Consider the following 16,030-nt stretch of genomic DNA (forward strand, 5'->3'; position numbering starts at 1 on the left):
AGGTCGGGGGAGAGGGTGGCTGTCGGGCCGCGGGGTCCGAGCCGGGCCGAGCCGCGAGGGACTGCCTGGGACGCTGTGGAGTTTTTAGGGCTTGTCATTGCATTACTGGGCGTAGTGTAGATTGGAGGCGGCGCCTTGTTCTCCTCTCTTCAGAGAAGGGAAAACTCCCCGGCCCCGTTTGGTTACTCCATACTTTGGATTCAGAAATCAGTGGTTAGGGTTTTCTACTTCTTTTTATGTTTCTTTTTTCTTCTGTATTTTAATAATAAAGGTGGGTAGGAAAGCATGGGGTAAGCGTATGCAGATTTTTACTTATTCTCAGGTGTAAGTTCTGTGGGTCTCCTGGGAGTGAAGAGCAGGCTGTTGGAGAATGTTTAGAGATGGTGGGAAGACAGGAAGGAGCTCAAGCCTTGCATCTTCCTTGACAGGTCTGCAGAACTCACTGGTTTACTTCACTGATAGAAGACCCCTCCCCCTGCCTTGGAGCGAATGCAGTTTCTTTATTTACCTGTCTCTAGTGTCGCAGGGAATTTCCCTGCAGAAGCTGTGCAAATGCAGCAGTCTCTTGCTTTTTAAGCGACAGTCTTGAAGTGATTAGGGTCTTCACAGAAAAGGTATATAGTGGACCGATCTCTTTTGTATGGCTAAGCAAAGTGAGCCATAAGGCAGAGATTTAGAACTCTGTCTTTTTCTATTAAAGAATAAAGAGCGGAGCGCCCCAAACACAAGCCAGGGGAGCTGCCTTATCAGTGTCTGCTCCATCCTCTACCATCACACCAGTGTCTACAGATCGTTTCATCTCCATGCTTTTCTGAGTTTGTCGACTCAGGCAAGGATTCTCAGCCTAGGTTAGCATCTGCTGAAGTCATCTGGTATGGGGCACATTACATATCGAAAGTAAGTTTGTGATTTGGATAGTGTCCTGTGTTAGTTAATTAGATCATGTTTTCTGCTTTGGAATTTCTTTTGTATTGGTCACCCAATAGGTTTCAGAACAAACCCTAGTCAACCTCATAGAGCAAGATGTGAGAAACTTATTTCAAGTACTTTGGAATTATCCCAACCCTTAAAAAAAGAGTTATGATAAGAAAAACATTTTCCATGTAAGAAGACCTTCTGCTACAAGAGAGGCGTGCCAGTGGATCTGAAGGCAAGTGAAAGACATTAGCCAAAGAGAGAGTAGGCATGTGTGAAGAGACAGGCTTGGGAGAAGGTTTAAAACTGAAATAGTGGGCTAGGCGCCGCGGCTCACGGTTGTAATCCCAGCACTTTGGGAGGTGGAGGTGGGCGGATCACTTGAAGTCATGAGTTCGAGACCAGCCTGACCAACATGGTGAAACCCCGTCTCTAAAAGTACAAAACCTGCAAAAAAAATTAGCCGGGCATGGTCACGTGCGCCTTTAGTCCCAGCTACATGGGAGGCCAAGACGTGAAAATCGCTCGAACCCTGGAGGTGGAGATTGCAGTGAGCCAAGATCCTGTCATTGCATTCCAGCCTGGGCGACACATCAAGAGTGAAATAGCAAAGGAGTGATGGATTGGGATAAGGGATATAATGGAACAATGTATGAGTACTTGAACAGTTTTTGTATTCTCCATGTTTGATCTGTCCTGTGTATCTGCTCTTTTGATTTTGTCAGTTTTCTTTTTTTTGAGACAGTCTTGCTCTGTCACCCAGGCTGGAGTGCAATGGCACGATCTGGGTTCATTGCAACCTCTGCCTCCCAGGTTCCAGCAGTTCTCCTGCCTCAGCCTCCCGAGTATCTGGGATTACAGGTGCCCGCCACCACACTTAGCTAGTTTTTTTTTTTTTTTTTTTTTTTTTTTTTAGTAGAGACGGGGTTTCACCATATTGGCCAGGTTGGTCTTGAACTTCTGATCTTGTGATCCTCCTGCCTCGGACTCCCGAAGCGCTGGGATTACAGGCATGAGCCACTTTTCTAAGCAAAACTACCACATAAGATTAATTTGTGGGTGTCAAAACGGTGTTTGCTTACTGAAGAAATAAGATTTGGTATTCTCGTCTGTGAAAGGACTGTAACATTCAGATGAATATTAAATACTTTAGTGAGCTGTTTGTCTACAGCTCTGAAAAAGTTAAGCTATGTTCTGAGCTTACATTGAGCCTAATACTTGTGAGGAAAACAGAAGACAAACATTTCTCTGAGTCTCCACTTTCATCTCTAGAAGTCACTCTACTTCTGGAGTTGCATTTGAGCAAGTGCTTGATCTGCAGGTCTTTGCATGACCTGTCCTTACATTACTGTGACCATTGTGGTATAATATTTACTATTTTACCTTTAGCATTTGATTCATTGATAGACTATCATGTTTCTTATCTCACTTTAACTATTTATATCCCCTCTTTCATCATCTATGATCTTTTATTCTTTTGCCTCTCCAAGTTGGTGATCTTTTCATCTTCCTGTGATTTTTTGCACTTTCCTTTTTGCTTAATTCGCTGACATTGTACATTTTTGCTTCTGTTTAACTGAAACCTTTTAGGGAATGTAAAGGGACCCTAATGTTCAAGATGTAGTCTTTCTTTGGTACCTAGTACCCAAATGAGAGTTGTGTTTCTTTCTTAAGAGACGGGGGTCTTTGCCATCTTTTCCTGGCTGGTCTTGAACTCCTCGGCTCAAGTGATTCTCCCACCTTGGCCTCCCGAAGTGCTGGGATTACATGTGTGAGCCACCACACCCAGCCTGACAGTTGTATTTCTTTTTTTTTTTTTTTGAGACAGAGTCTCTCTCTGTCACCCAGGCTGGAATGCAGTGGTGCTCTCTCTGCTCACTGCAAGCTCCGCTTCCCAGGTTCAAGTGATTCTTCTGCCTCAGCCTTCCGAGTAGCTGGGACTACAGGCGTGCACCACAACACCCAGTTAATTTTTGTATTTTTAGTAGAGACAGGGTTTCAACATATTAGCCAGGCTGGTCTTTAACTCTTGACCTCGTGATCGGCCCATCTCAGCTACCCAAAGTGCTGGGATTACAGGTGTGAGCCACTGTGCCCGGCTGACAGTTTTATTTCTATGTAATGAAGTTGTTGTATGAAGTTTTATTTTTTTGAGACGAGTCTCACTGTGTCACCCAGGCTGTAGTGCAGTGGCGTGATTTCGACTCACTGCAACCTCAGCCTCCTGGGTTCAAGTGGTAGCTGGGGTTACAGACATGTGCCACCATGCCTGGCTAATTTTTTGTATTTTTAGTAGAGACAGGGTTTCACTATGTTGGCCAGGCTGGTCTCAAACTCCTGACCTCAGGCTGATCTGCCTGCCTCAGCCTCCCAAAGTGCTAGGATTACAAGCGTGAGCCACCACACCTGGCCTGAAGTTTTCTTTTACCTGAAGTTTATTTAACATTTATTGCATTCTTGCTGGGTGTGGTGGCTCACGCCTGTAATCCCAGCACTTTGGGAGGCCAAGGCGGGCATCCTAGCCAACATGGTGAAACCCCGTCTCTACTGAAAAAAATACAAAAATTAGCTGGGTGTGGTGGTGCGGTCCTGTAGGCCCAGCTACTCTGGAGGCTGAGGCAGGAGAATCACTTCAACCAGGGAGGCAGAGATGGCAGTGAGCTGAGATCGCACCACTACACTGTAGCCAAGAGAGACTCTGTCTCAAAACAACAGCAAAACATTTACTGCATTCTAGATTTTGTCTTCTATAACCTTTTTCTCCTTTAATCTCTCAGTTTTGTGTATGAGTAAACTTGAAATGAAACTTAAAAGTTTTTATTGTATTTGTATTGTAAAATAAGTCCACCTCTTTGTAGTTACTTAATGTTTTAGATTTAAACTACAAAGTATCTTAATCTCCAAGGTTTCTCATTAAGCTGTTCTCTAGGTAACATTTCTTTTGCCCTTTTATTATCAATTATATAGTTTACATCCTTCACTAGGCCCTTAGTTTGTTAATGTAACATGAAGCAAAATGGTCAACTTCAAAATATCTTATTTGCTGCCTTCAGGTTGCAGCAGGAGACTTAAAGCATGTAATTTCTACCCATTAATTGTATGGTGCAAAATAATAAAAATTCCAGCAGTCATAGATAGAAATTAGCCTGGCATAGATAATTACTTTTTTTTTTTTTTTTTTTTTTTTGAGACCAAGTCTCACTCTGTTGCCCAGGCTGGAGTGCAATGGGGTGGTCTTGGCTCACCACAACCTCCGCCTCCCAGGTTCAAGTGACTCTCCTGCGTCAGCCTCCTAAGTAGCTGGGACTATAGGTGCGTGCCACCATGCCCAGCTAATTTTTTGTGTTTTTAGTAGAAACGGGGTTTCACTATGTTGGCCAGGCTGGTCTCAAACTCCTGGGCTCAAGCTATCCACCTGCTTCTGTCTCCCTAAGAGCTGGGATTATAGGTGTGAGCTACTGTGTCTGGCTGATAATTACTTTTACATTAGTCTTCAGCAGGGAGAGATCCAGGAATATATTTTAAGCAGTGGAGCAGTGTAGGGATCTTAGACAACATTCTAGCCTCTTCAAATTCAGATTCTCCTGTAGTATATTCTCACTAGTTTGTTTGGAAAGAGTTTTCACAACTATGATTTACTGTTATGTGTAATTATTAAGAAAGAGTTGACCTTGTCATTTTAAGAAGTGAAATATCCCTGATTTTCTTTCCTTTGTATATTAATATATTAATATGTCCATAGATATTTATTGTATATGACTTCATTTTATTTGTTGTTTATTTCATTTTAAAAAGATAATTAAATAGCATGCTACTGAAATTATCAGATAATTTACCAGGACTGTGCTTCATTGCTCCCTTGTATGTTAGCACCTTAAATGTGATAGTGCCAATCCTTTGGGTAGTGTCTCAATATTCCAGTGATTAGTAATTTCCTAATAACACCTTTTTGTTTTCAGAGTCTGTAATTCTTCTAAGACTATGTCAGTAGCTTTCCAATACAGGATATATAGTAACTGAATTTTTAATTTTATTTGAGAGAAGGATACTCAACAGCTATAAGGTCTTACACATTTTTTTTTCTTTTTTTTCTGTTTTTGCTTTGTTTGTTTGTTTTTGTTTTTTTTAAGAGACAGGATCTTACTCTGTTTGTTATGTAGGCTGGAGTGCAGTGGTGCAATTATATAGCTTACTGCAACCTCAAACTTTTTGGCCCAAGTAGTCCTCCCGTCTCAGCCTCCGAAGTAGCTGGGGTTGTAGGCCGGCCCATATCACAGTGCTCAGTTGAGAGCTGTAAAATGTTTAAGGTTTCTCAAATTGTCTCTTGTGTTATTACAGAAACATTTGGAATTTCCTGCTTTCTTTTTTTCTTTCACTACATACTTTGGGGATGCACTATATCTTTGGGGATTATTTCTTTGGGACATGGTTATTTAGAAGAACATTGTCATATTAGTGATATGGGAATTTCTTTTGGTTAGTTCTAGAAGAAACCAATGATTTCTATAGTTTGGCTGCCTATTTAGATAGACCCAAATCATAACAGAATTTCGTGTATGAAACATGATTTTATCAGATACACATATATCTAAGTAAACAGCGTGAATGGTAAGGTGTTTCTGGATTTTTGAATTTCTTCATCTTTTTTTTTTTTCATTTTCTGTTGCTGCTGCACAAATTAGTGGGTTTTTGAATAGGGGCTAGCAAGTTATATGAACATTGAACTTTTACTCAGTATTTTTCATTTCTTCTACTCAGTATCCAGTCATTCTTGTTTTTCCCCCCTTTCTGGGTGTGGGGCACATTAGTCAGTTCTTCCTTAATTTGCATATCAATTATCCTATAAACTGTAGTGCTTTTGTGTGTTTTACAAATATGACTGCTGTTGGGACCTTTTTTAAATGAAATTTTAAATATATAGTATAGCAATGGTTACTTTTTTTCACTACGCTCCTGAAAGTCATGGGAGTCAAAAACTAAGTAAGCTGGATCTGGGCATGTCAACTACCAAGGGACAGTCTAGTCAGTTGGAAACTGAAAGTTACCACAAGCAGGTATTGTGAAGTAAATGGAATACTTAAGAAATAGACACTGACATATTCCTACAAACATAAAAATGATTAGTTGAATTACCTGGGATGTGACTCTAGATCACAAGCGCTGGTTGAAATCTGTTTCATGATTATGATGTTAAAGACTTGTGCTGCTTTCTCAGCACGGTAGTACTGGAGTGCTTTCATCCTGCCCAGCAGTCCTGCCATATAATTGTGAAACTTTTACATCTATTTCGGTATCCCTCCATTCTACCTAACAGATCAGCTCTGCCAAGTCTCTGAGGAGTAATTTTGCTTTGAGAAAAGCCTTCAGTGGTACTGTTTTAAAATATTGGATGGAGAATAATAAATTCCTTTTTATTTGCCTGCTATGTGCCAAGCATTGTATGTTATCTTTTAATTTTTAGAATAGCTCTGAAATGTATGTGGTGCTAGTTTCATTTTACAGGGAAAATTAAAAAAAGACTGTGAGGTTAGGTAACACAACCAAGAGTAAGAGGAACTCTGGTCTGACTTCAAAGCCCCATTTATTATCCAGCCTCCCTCCTTTTAATTTATTTAATTAATTAATTTATATATATGAGACAGAGTCTTGCTCTGTCGCCCAGGCTGGAGTGCAGTAGTGCGATCTCGTCTCACTGCAAGCTCCGCCTCCGGGGTTCCCACCATTGTCCTGCCTCGGCCTCCCGAGTAGCGGGAGGTGGCGCCCATCACCACTCCCGGCTAATTTTTTGGATTTTTAGTAGAAAGAAGGTTTCACCATGTTAGCCAGGATGGTCTCAATCTCCTGACCTCGTGATCCGCCCGCCTCGGCCCCCCAAAGTACTGGGATTGCATTCGTGAGCCACCGTGCCCGGCCCAGCCTCCCTCCTTTTAAAAATTAAGTGCTGGGCCAGGCACGGTGGCTCACGCCTGTAATCCCAGCACTTTGGGAGGCCGATGCAGGCGGATCATGAGGTCAGGAGTTTGAGACCAGCCGTACCAACATGGTGAAACCCCTCTCTCTACTAAAAATTAAAAAAAATTAGCTGGGTGTGGTGGCGTGCCTGTAGTCCCAGCTACTCAGGAGGCTGAGGCAGGAGAATCGCTTGAATCTGGGAGGCGGAGCTTTCAGTGAGCTGAGATTGAGCCACTGCACTCCAGCCTGGGCGACTGAGTGAGACTGCATCTCAAAAAAAAAAAAAAAATGTTCAGTGCTGACCCTTGTGTGCAAACTGTCTTTGACCAGAACACTAGACAGGTAGGTAGATATTCAGTAGCCTGTTAAAGCTGTGCCTTTAGCAATTGTAGAACCTTGAGAATGTAAGATTTATTTTTGTCTTTGTATCTCTGTTAAAAGGGAAAAGAATAAATAGTTTGTTTCTTTTATTTAACTTAGTTATTTTGAAGATAAGATGATGTGAAATACTTTAAGCTGTACAGGGGAAAATGACTTGGTCAGTCTTGCATGTAACTCACTTTTTTAGCCAATGCAAGTCAGTTTAGCCCATTAAAATTTCATGAATCCCATGTCACTGGGGTCAGTTTTTAGGCACAAGTCTGATAATAACTTTAACAGTATGTGTGCTTTATGATGTTTCTCCTCCCACACATACTCTTTTAGCATAATTGTTGCAGTGAAAACAATTCCTTATAGCCTCTGGTTGAATTAAGTAAATATTTTTATTTTTCTATTAGGCTGAACACATTTATGTGTACTTGGCTCAGTTAAAATAGGGCATGCAGGAATGCATGTGGGGGAGCATGAAGAGGACAGGAATCCGTTACCTAAATTAATATATATTGTTACTATGTTGGATCCCCAAAAGTGGTAGTATAAGGTGAACATTGGCCCGGTTAGAGATTTCTCATCTAGAACACAGAGTATTATTTTCACCTTAGTGACCATGAGCCAGTGAAGAGCAGCTTCTCCAGATCCAGTCCAAACTTGACCTAAGTCTAATGTTCCACAAAGATTAGGCTCTTATTTTCTGTCTTCAAACTTAGGCCAAAACTTGAGGATTTTACTGGGAAAAAAATGTACAATGAGGTTGACTTAGAAAAAAAGAAAAGAATCCATGCTCTGTTTTTGAGTCATAAGGATATAGTGTCATCCGGCCGGGCACAGTGGCTCACACCTGTAATCCTAGCAATTTGGGAGGCTGAGGTGGGTTAATCACCTGAGGTCGGGAGTTTGAGAGAAGCCTGACCAATATGGTTAAACCCCGTCTCTACTAAAAATACAAAAATTAACCAGGCGTGGTGGTACGTGCCTGTAATCCCAGCTACGCAGGAGGCTGAAGTGGGAGAATCGCTTGAACCCTGGAGGAGGAGGTTGCAGTGAGCCGAGATTGTGCTGCTGCATTCCAACCTGGGCAACAGAGGGAGACCCTGTCTCAAAAAAAAAAAAAAGGATATAGTATCATCCATTCACTTCTGACCACAGCTGGAATTGGTCACCATTGAGGCATTATAGTCCTAAACCTAATGGGGTAACTAACATTTCATTACTGTCAACAGCGAGTACCTCACTCTAAGAAACAGTCTTTTATGTGTAGTGCCATACAACCCCTTTTGCTCTAGGTAAAAGCTGTGTCTGCTACAGCTACTAAAAAGTGAAGGTGCTTGTGATTTTATGATACTTCTTCTGAATGTTTCTAGTAGGAAACTGTGCTACTCCCCTTTTGCTGTCATGCAGTCTGAGTGAGGGAAGCCATTGCTTTGGTTCAGAAACCTCCCTCCCACACACCTTCGACTAGAAGTTCAGTGCATTCCTTCAACAAAAATACACTGAATGCCCATTATCACCCGATAAGCAAAGGGAATACTGTAATGGACAAGCCATACGCAAGCCCTTACCCTTGTGGAACTTGCATTCTAATGGGGGAGAGGGAGTAGACGTCAAACAATTAATTATATAATCAGTTATTCAATCTCTACAACAAAGGAGAAGTACTGGATGTTATAAAAGAATTTATAATGGGGCATGTAACCTAGAGCATAGGATAGTACAGTGGTTAAGAATGTGTCTTCTGGAGCTACACTGCCTAAATTTGAATCTGATACCACTTTTCACTAGCTGTAGGATATTGGGCAAGGTATTATCTCTTTGTGCCTCAGTTTCTACATCTGTGAAATAGAGATAGTTTTTTTTTTTTTTTTTTTGAGACGGAGTCTTGCTCTGCCACTCAGGCTGGAGTGCAGTGGCCGGATCTCAGCTCACTGCAAGCTCCGCCTCCCGGGTTCACGCCATTCTCCTGTCTCAGCCTCCCGAGTAGCTGGGACTACAGGCGCCCGCCTCATCGCCCGGCTAGTTTTTTGTATTTTTTAGTAGAGACGGGGTTTCACCGTATTAGCCAGGATGGTCTCGATCTCCTGACCTCATGATCCGCCCGTCTCGGCCTCCCAAAGTGCTGGGATTACAGGCTTGAGCCACCGCGCCCGGCCGAGATAGTTATTTTAATCTTGTTAAGAAAATTAAGTAAGAGGCCAGGAGCTGTGGCTCATGCCAAAGTAATCCCAGCACTTTGGAAGCTGAGGCCAGCCGATCACTTGAGGCCAGGAGTTCCAGATCAGCCTGGGCAACATGGCGAAACTCCATCTCTACCAAAAATGCAAAACTAGCTGAGCATAGTGGTGTGTGCCTGTTGTCCCAGCTGCTTGGGAGGCTGAAGCAGAGGAATTGCTTGAGCCTGGAAGGCAGAGGTTGCAGTGAGCCGAGATGGTGCCACTGCCCTCCAGCTTGGGTGACAGAATGATACCCTGTCTCAAAAAAAAGAAAAAGAAAGAAAATTAAATATGTTAATACATTTTCATTGCTTAGAAGAGTGCCTGGCATGTAATGTACATTCAACAATTTTAGCTGTTACTAGTCTGGGAAATCAAGGGAAACTTTTTTCTTTTCTTTTTTTTTTTCGAGACGGAATCTCACTGTGTTACCCAGGCTGGAGTGCAGTGGCATGATCTTGGCTCACTGCAACCTCTGCTGCCTGGGTTCAAGCAATTCTCCTGCCTCAGCCTCCCAAGTAGCTGGGATTACAGGTGCCTGCCACCGCACCTGGCTAATTTTTGTAGTTTTAGTAGAGACGTGATTTCACCATCTTTTTTTTGAGACGGAGTCTCGCTCTGTTGCCGGGCTGGAGTGCAGTGGCGTGATCTCGGCTCTCTGCAACCTCCCCCTCGCAGGTTCAAGTGATTCTCCTGCCTCAGCGTCCCAAGTAGCTGGGATTACAGGTGCCTGCCACCACGCCCAGCTAATTTTTGTATTTTTAGTAGAGATGGGGTTTCACCATCTTGGCCAGGCTGGTCTCAAACTCCTGACCTCGTGATCCACCTGCCTTGGCCTCCCAAAGTGCTGGGATTACAGGTGTGAGCCACTGCGCCCAGCTCACTTTTTTTGTTTGTTTGTGTTTTTTTTGAGACCGAATCCTGCTCTGTCGCCCAGGCTGGAGTGCAGTGGCACGATTTTGACTCACTGCAACCTCTGCCTCCCGGGTTCAAGCAATTCTCCCGCCTCAGCCTCCCGGGTAGCTGGGATTACAGGCGCACACCACCACGCTTGGCTAATTTTTTTTTAAATTTGTTTTTAGTAGAGATGGGGTTTCGCCATGTTGTCCAGGCCAGTCTTGAACTCCTGATCTCAGGTGATCCACCTGCCTCAGTCTCCAAAGTGCTGGGATTACAGATGTGAGCCACCACACCCGGCCAGGGTTTCACCATCTTGACCAGGCAGGTCTTGCATCCCTGACCTTATGATCCACCCGCCTCGGCCTCCCGAAGTGCTGGTATTGCAGGCGTGAGCCACTGCGCCTGGCCCAACTTTTTGTTGAAATGAGCTCTGAAGGATAAATAAGAATTAAAGTGGCAGAATGGAAGAGAACCAGTTAGAAGGTAATTTCAATAGTCCAGGGAAATGAAGATGGTAAATTGGGCCATCTTTTGAGCCAAAGGGTAATAAAGGCAGAAGTAGATGGATTTGAGGGATATTTAGGAGGTAAAGATGGGAATTTAAAATATTGGGTACGGGTAGTAAGGTAGGTTTCTGGTCTGTGCAACCATGACTGGATAGGAGATGCTGGAGAATGATTACCAGTTTGTGTATGTGCACATGTGGTGGTGGGATGAGGATGGGGGAACTGGAGAGTCTACCAAGAAAAACTATGGAGTAAGCAGAGGGATATACAGATCTAAAGTTCAAAGGTGACATCTTGCCCAGAGATGTGAGAGACATAAGCATATAATTTATTGAAGAAAATAATAATAATTGAGGTGATGTATTGGAATTAGACATCCTTGAAAAGGAAGTATAGAATGAAAAGAAGGCCTAGGACCAAAGTGAACTTCAATTAAAGGGGTGGTATAGGAAAAAAGTAGCAAATGGTTTAAAAAAAAAAACAGTGGTTACATAGATTGAAGGAAAACTTGAAAAGTGTGGTGTCCTGTAAGCCATGGGAAAACAATACATTTGAGGGTGAGAGTAGTGTTTTTGCAATTTTTATGACCCTTCCTTGGATCCTTTAGAGTGTGAAGTCTCACCACTCAAAATTGGATACTAGTGACATAGAACATCTAGAACAGGCTTAGGCTGACCAAAGCCATTTAGTTGAACATGATCTTCAGACTCTAGCATCTAGAATGTAGCTATTCCTGTTCACCTTTTTTTTTTTTTTTTTTTGAGACGGAGTCTTGCTCTGCCGCCCAGGCTGGAGTGCAGTGGCCGGCTCTCAGCTCACTGCAAGCTCCGCCTCCCGGGTTCACGCCATTCTCCTGTCTCAGCCTCCCGAGTAGCTGGGACTACAGGCGCCCGCCTCGTCGCCCGGCTAGTTTTTTGTATTTTTTAGTAGAGACGGGGTTTCACCATATTAGCCAGGATGGTCTCGATCTCCTGACCTCGTGATCCGCCCGTCTCGGCCTCCCAAAGTGCTGGGATTACAGGCTTGAGCCACCGCGCCCGGCCTTCCTGTTCACCTTAAATTAGATTTAATATAAAGGGAGAGAGAGCTAGAGTGTGCACTCAAGCTCATAGGTATTAGCCAACTGAAGCTAAACTATTTTGGAGGCCATTAATCTAGATAGTGATCCTCTCTCAGGCTTATTACTATATGCTAGGTACAGATATTGGCAAAAACAATTTCTTTTCCAATTTATCCAACAACATTTGTCGAGTACCTACTAGGACTTAGCAGTTATGTGTCAAATACTGTGCCTGTTGTTTCATTAATCCTCATAAATGTCCCTGTAACTTAATACTGTTATCCACTTTATGTAGAGGAATGAGCTAGACTCAGAAAAGTTAATTTTCTTGATGGGACAGAAATTTGAACCCAGGTCCCTTGGACTTCAAAGCTCATTATTCCATGTACAAATGTAAGTAAAATATAAAGTAAAAGGTAATTATCCTAAAAGAGGACTACACATAATGCTATGAAAACTCACATGGACAGATTACTTCTGGTTTGACAGTGGAAAGCAGGTATCAGAAAGGCTTTCAATTATTACATCCAGTGGACATTTTAAAGTTCTTACATTGTTGGACATTTTTGCTTTGTTTGATGTAATTGATCACTCTTCCCCTGCAAATATCTACTCTCTGCCTCTGTGACACTGCACTGTCTTACTTCTCTAGCTGTTTTTTCCCTACCTGCTTAAGAAGGCATTATTCTGATTCTTAATTTCTGATGTTCTCCTGGGTTCCTCCTCAGCTTTTCTCACCCCACTAAAAATCTCAGTTGGGTCTCCAGCTAAGTGTTTTCTTTCTTTTTCTTTTTATTTATTTATTTATTTTGAGATGGAGTCTCACACTGTCACCCAGGCTGGAGTGCAGTGGCGCAATCTCGACTCACTGCAAGCTCCACCTCCCGGGTTCACGCCATTCTCCTGCCTCAGCCTCCTGAGTAACTGGGACTACAGGCGCCCACCACCACGCCTGGCTAATTTTTTCTATTTTTAGTAGAGATGGCATTTCACTGTGTTAGCCAGGATGGTCTCAATCTCCTGACCTCATGATCCGCCCACCTCAGCCTCCCAAAGGGCTGGGATTACAGGCGTGAGCCACCGCGCCCGGCCTAGCTAAGTGTTTTCTTTATCCTGCATAGTGTTTAGTTTTCTTAAAACAATAGTTATTTACAGTCAAAACCTAAAAGATTTTACATAAAACTCTACATTTCTGGCTTTTGGAAAATCTGAAGTTTTCTTTTAACCTTGGATGTGTTTCCATTTGGCAGGACTTAATTAGAGGTGAATTGCAGCTACATTCTTCGGAATGGATATGGGTTCTCCAGTTCTTCACAGACATTAACATTCTCTTGTCTCTCCCAACAATATTTGTGCAGTTGTTCTCTTTCTTTCTTCCTTTCTTTCCTTTCTCCCCTCTCCTCCCCTCCCCGCTCCTCTCCTCTCTTCCCTTCTCCTCCCCTCTCTCTTCTCTCCTTTCCGATAGGGTCTCTGTCACCCAGGCTAGAATACAGTGTCATGAACTTGGCTCACTGCAGCCTTAAGCAATCCTCCTGCCTTAGCCTCCCAAGTAGCTGAGACCACAGCATGTGCCACCATGCCTGGTTCATTTTTTTTTTAATTTTATTTTGAGACAGGGTCAGACTCTGTTGCCCAGGCTAAAGTACGGTGGCACAGTCTTGACTCACTGCAACCTCAGCTTCCCGGGCTCAGGCAATCCTCCTGCCTCAGCCCTCAAAACAGCTGGGTCTATAGGCCTGTGTCACACGCCTGGCTAATTTTTGTATTTTTTGTAGAGACAGGGTTTCACCATGTTGCCCAGGCTGGTCTTGAACTCTTGGGCTTAAGCAATCCCCCTGCCTCCACCTCCCAGTGCTGGGATTACAGGCATGAGCCACTGCACCCGCCCTAATTAAATTTTTTGGTTTTTTTTTTGTAGAAACAGTGTCCCTTTGTTACCCAGGCTGATCTCAAACTCCTGGGCTCAAGCAATTCTCCAGCCTTGGCCTCCCAGCCTTGCAGTTTTTCTTATCCTTGGTCTGCTCTTCACATTCCCTGGGTAATCTCCACTTTTACAGCTACCACTTAGTTGCAAATAACTATCAAAATCTATCTCCAAGCCGGACTTTTAGCCTCATACATCAACCTCCTACTGAATGTCACTACTTAACATACTATAGGCAGCTCATTTTTGATATGGCTAAACTATTCCTCTTTCCCTCTGAACTCCAGGTTCTACTGATTTTTTATCCCTTAAGTGTTTCTGGCTCTGTCGTTTCCCTCCCATTATGATTTTTAAAACTTGATCTTAGCAAAAGGCCAATAAAAAATTCCATCACTATCTTTTGAACCATATTGCTATAATTTAGGCCCTAATCATTGTGTTAGGATTCTTGGTTGCAAACAACAGGAATCATCTTTTGGCTAACTTAAGCAGAAAGAAAATTTATTGGAAGGCTATTGAATGGCTCAAAAAAGTAATGGGAATGTTAGAGAACCTGGTTTAAAGAATGGTATGAAATCAAAGGAGGGAAGACCAAAGAGAAGGTCAGGTCACACCGCTGACCAGTCTATATAGGATGCTACAGTTGGACTCTAGTGTCTGCCATTGCCAAATATTGTCTAACTGGTTGGTCCTGGGTCTTTGCATTACTCCTGCAAAGTCAAGACTTCCCCAGCAGGAGTATCCACTTAAAGTAGCCTAGGTCATGTGCAGGCATACTTCTTCTTTGCTAGGAAGGGGAGGAGGTGATTGAGCCCTATCTCCCCAGGCTCCATATGGGGAGATAAGATCCAGCTTTCCATGGAAAATATAGGAAGGGGCCTTTTGATTGCTGAGCAGAAAAAAAAAAACCCAGCAAATATTCACCATACAACTCCTTTCTGGTCTCTTATAACAGCCTCCTAACTGCTTCTGTGTCCTGCTTCCTCTCACCCCCTAAAGCCAGAGTTAGCTAAACAACATGTGATTCTGATTATGTTATTCCATGTTTCAGTGGCTCCTAATCCACCTGTAAGAAAATGTCGGCCGGGCGCGGTGGCTCAAGCCTGTAATCCCAGCACTTTGGGAGGCCGAGACGGGCGGATCACGAGGTCAGGAGATCGAGACCATCCTGGCTAACACGGTGAAACCCCATCTCTACTAAAAATACAAAAACTAGCCGGGCGAGGTGGCGGCGCCTGTAGTCCCAGCTACTCAGGAGGCTGAGGCAGGAGAATGGCGTGAACCCGGGAGGCGGAGCTTGCAGTGAGCTGAGATCCGGCCACTGCACTCCAGCCCGGGCGACAGAGCGAGACTCCGCCTCAAAAAAAAAAAAAAAAAAGAAAAAAAGAAAATGTCTTGCCGGGCGCGGTGGCTCAAGCCTGTAATCCCAGCACTTTGGGAGGCTGAGACGGGCGGATCACGAGGTCAGGAGATCGAGACCATCCTGGCTAACACGGTGAAACCCCATCTCTACTAAAAATACAAAAACTAGCCGGGCGAGGTGGCGGCGCCTGTAGTCCCAGCTACTCGGGAGGCTGAGGCAGGAGAATGGCGTGAACCCGGGAGGCGGAGCTTGCAGTGAGCTGAGATCCGGCCACTGCACTCCAGCCCGGGCGACAGAGCGAGACTCCGTCTCAAAAAAAAAAAAAAAAAAAAAAAAAAAGAAAATGTCTTAATATGTTATTCAAGGCTCTCCACGCTCTGGCCCTTACCTATCCCTTCAACTTCGTCTCCATCCAGTTCCTTCTTTGCGATTTACACTTTAGCAAGGCTGAACTACAGAACTAGAGTTTCCTCTACATGTTTCATGCTGTTTCTCATTGCTATGCTTTGTTTTGCCTTCCCTCTTACTGTCCCTGTTGCCTGAATATCCCTTTCTTACAGCCCACCTTTCCTTTCCACCTGGTAACCTTTCTTCATTGTTTAAGAAACTACTTCCTTGGCTGGACGCAGTGGCTCACGCCTGTAATCCCAAGGCTTTGGGAGGCTGAGGCGGGTGGAACACCTGAGGTCAGGAGTTCAAGACCAGCCTGGCCAACATGGTGAAACCTCATCTCTACTAAAAATACAGAAATTAGCTGGGCATGGTGGTGGACACCTGTAATTCCAGCTACTCAGGAGGCTGAGGCAGGAGAATCGCTTGAAC

General features: G+C 43.7%; 1 protein-coding gene across 3 annotated transcripts in view; it reads left to right on the forward strand.

The window, feature by feature from the left end:
- CHD8 (chromodomain helicase DNA binding protein 8) overlaps positions 1-16,030 on the forward strand; it is a 70,417-nt gene that overhangs the window by 279 nt on the left and 54,108 nt on the right. The window lies entirely within an intron of this gene.

This window comes from Rhinopithecus roxellana, chromosome 5 (assembly GCF_007565055.1).
Source record: "Rhinopithecus roxellana isolate Shanxi Qingling chromosome 5, ASM756505v1, whole genome shotgun sequence".
Taxonomy (NCBI): Eukaryota; Metazoa; Chordata; class Mammalia; order Primates; family Cercopithecidae; genus Rhinopithecus; species Rhinopithecus roxellana.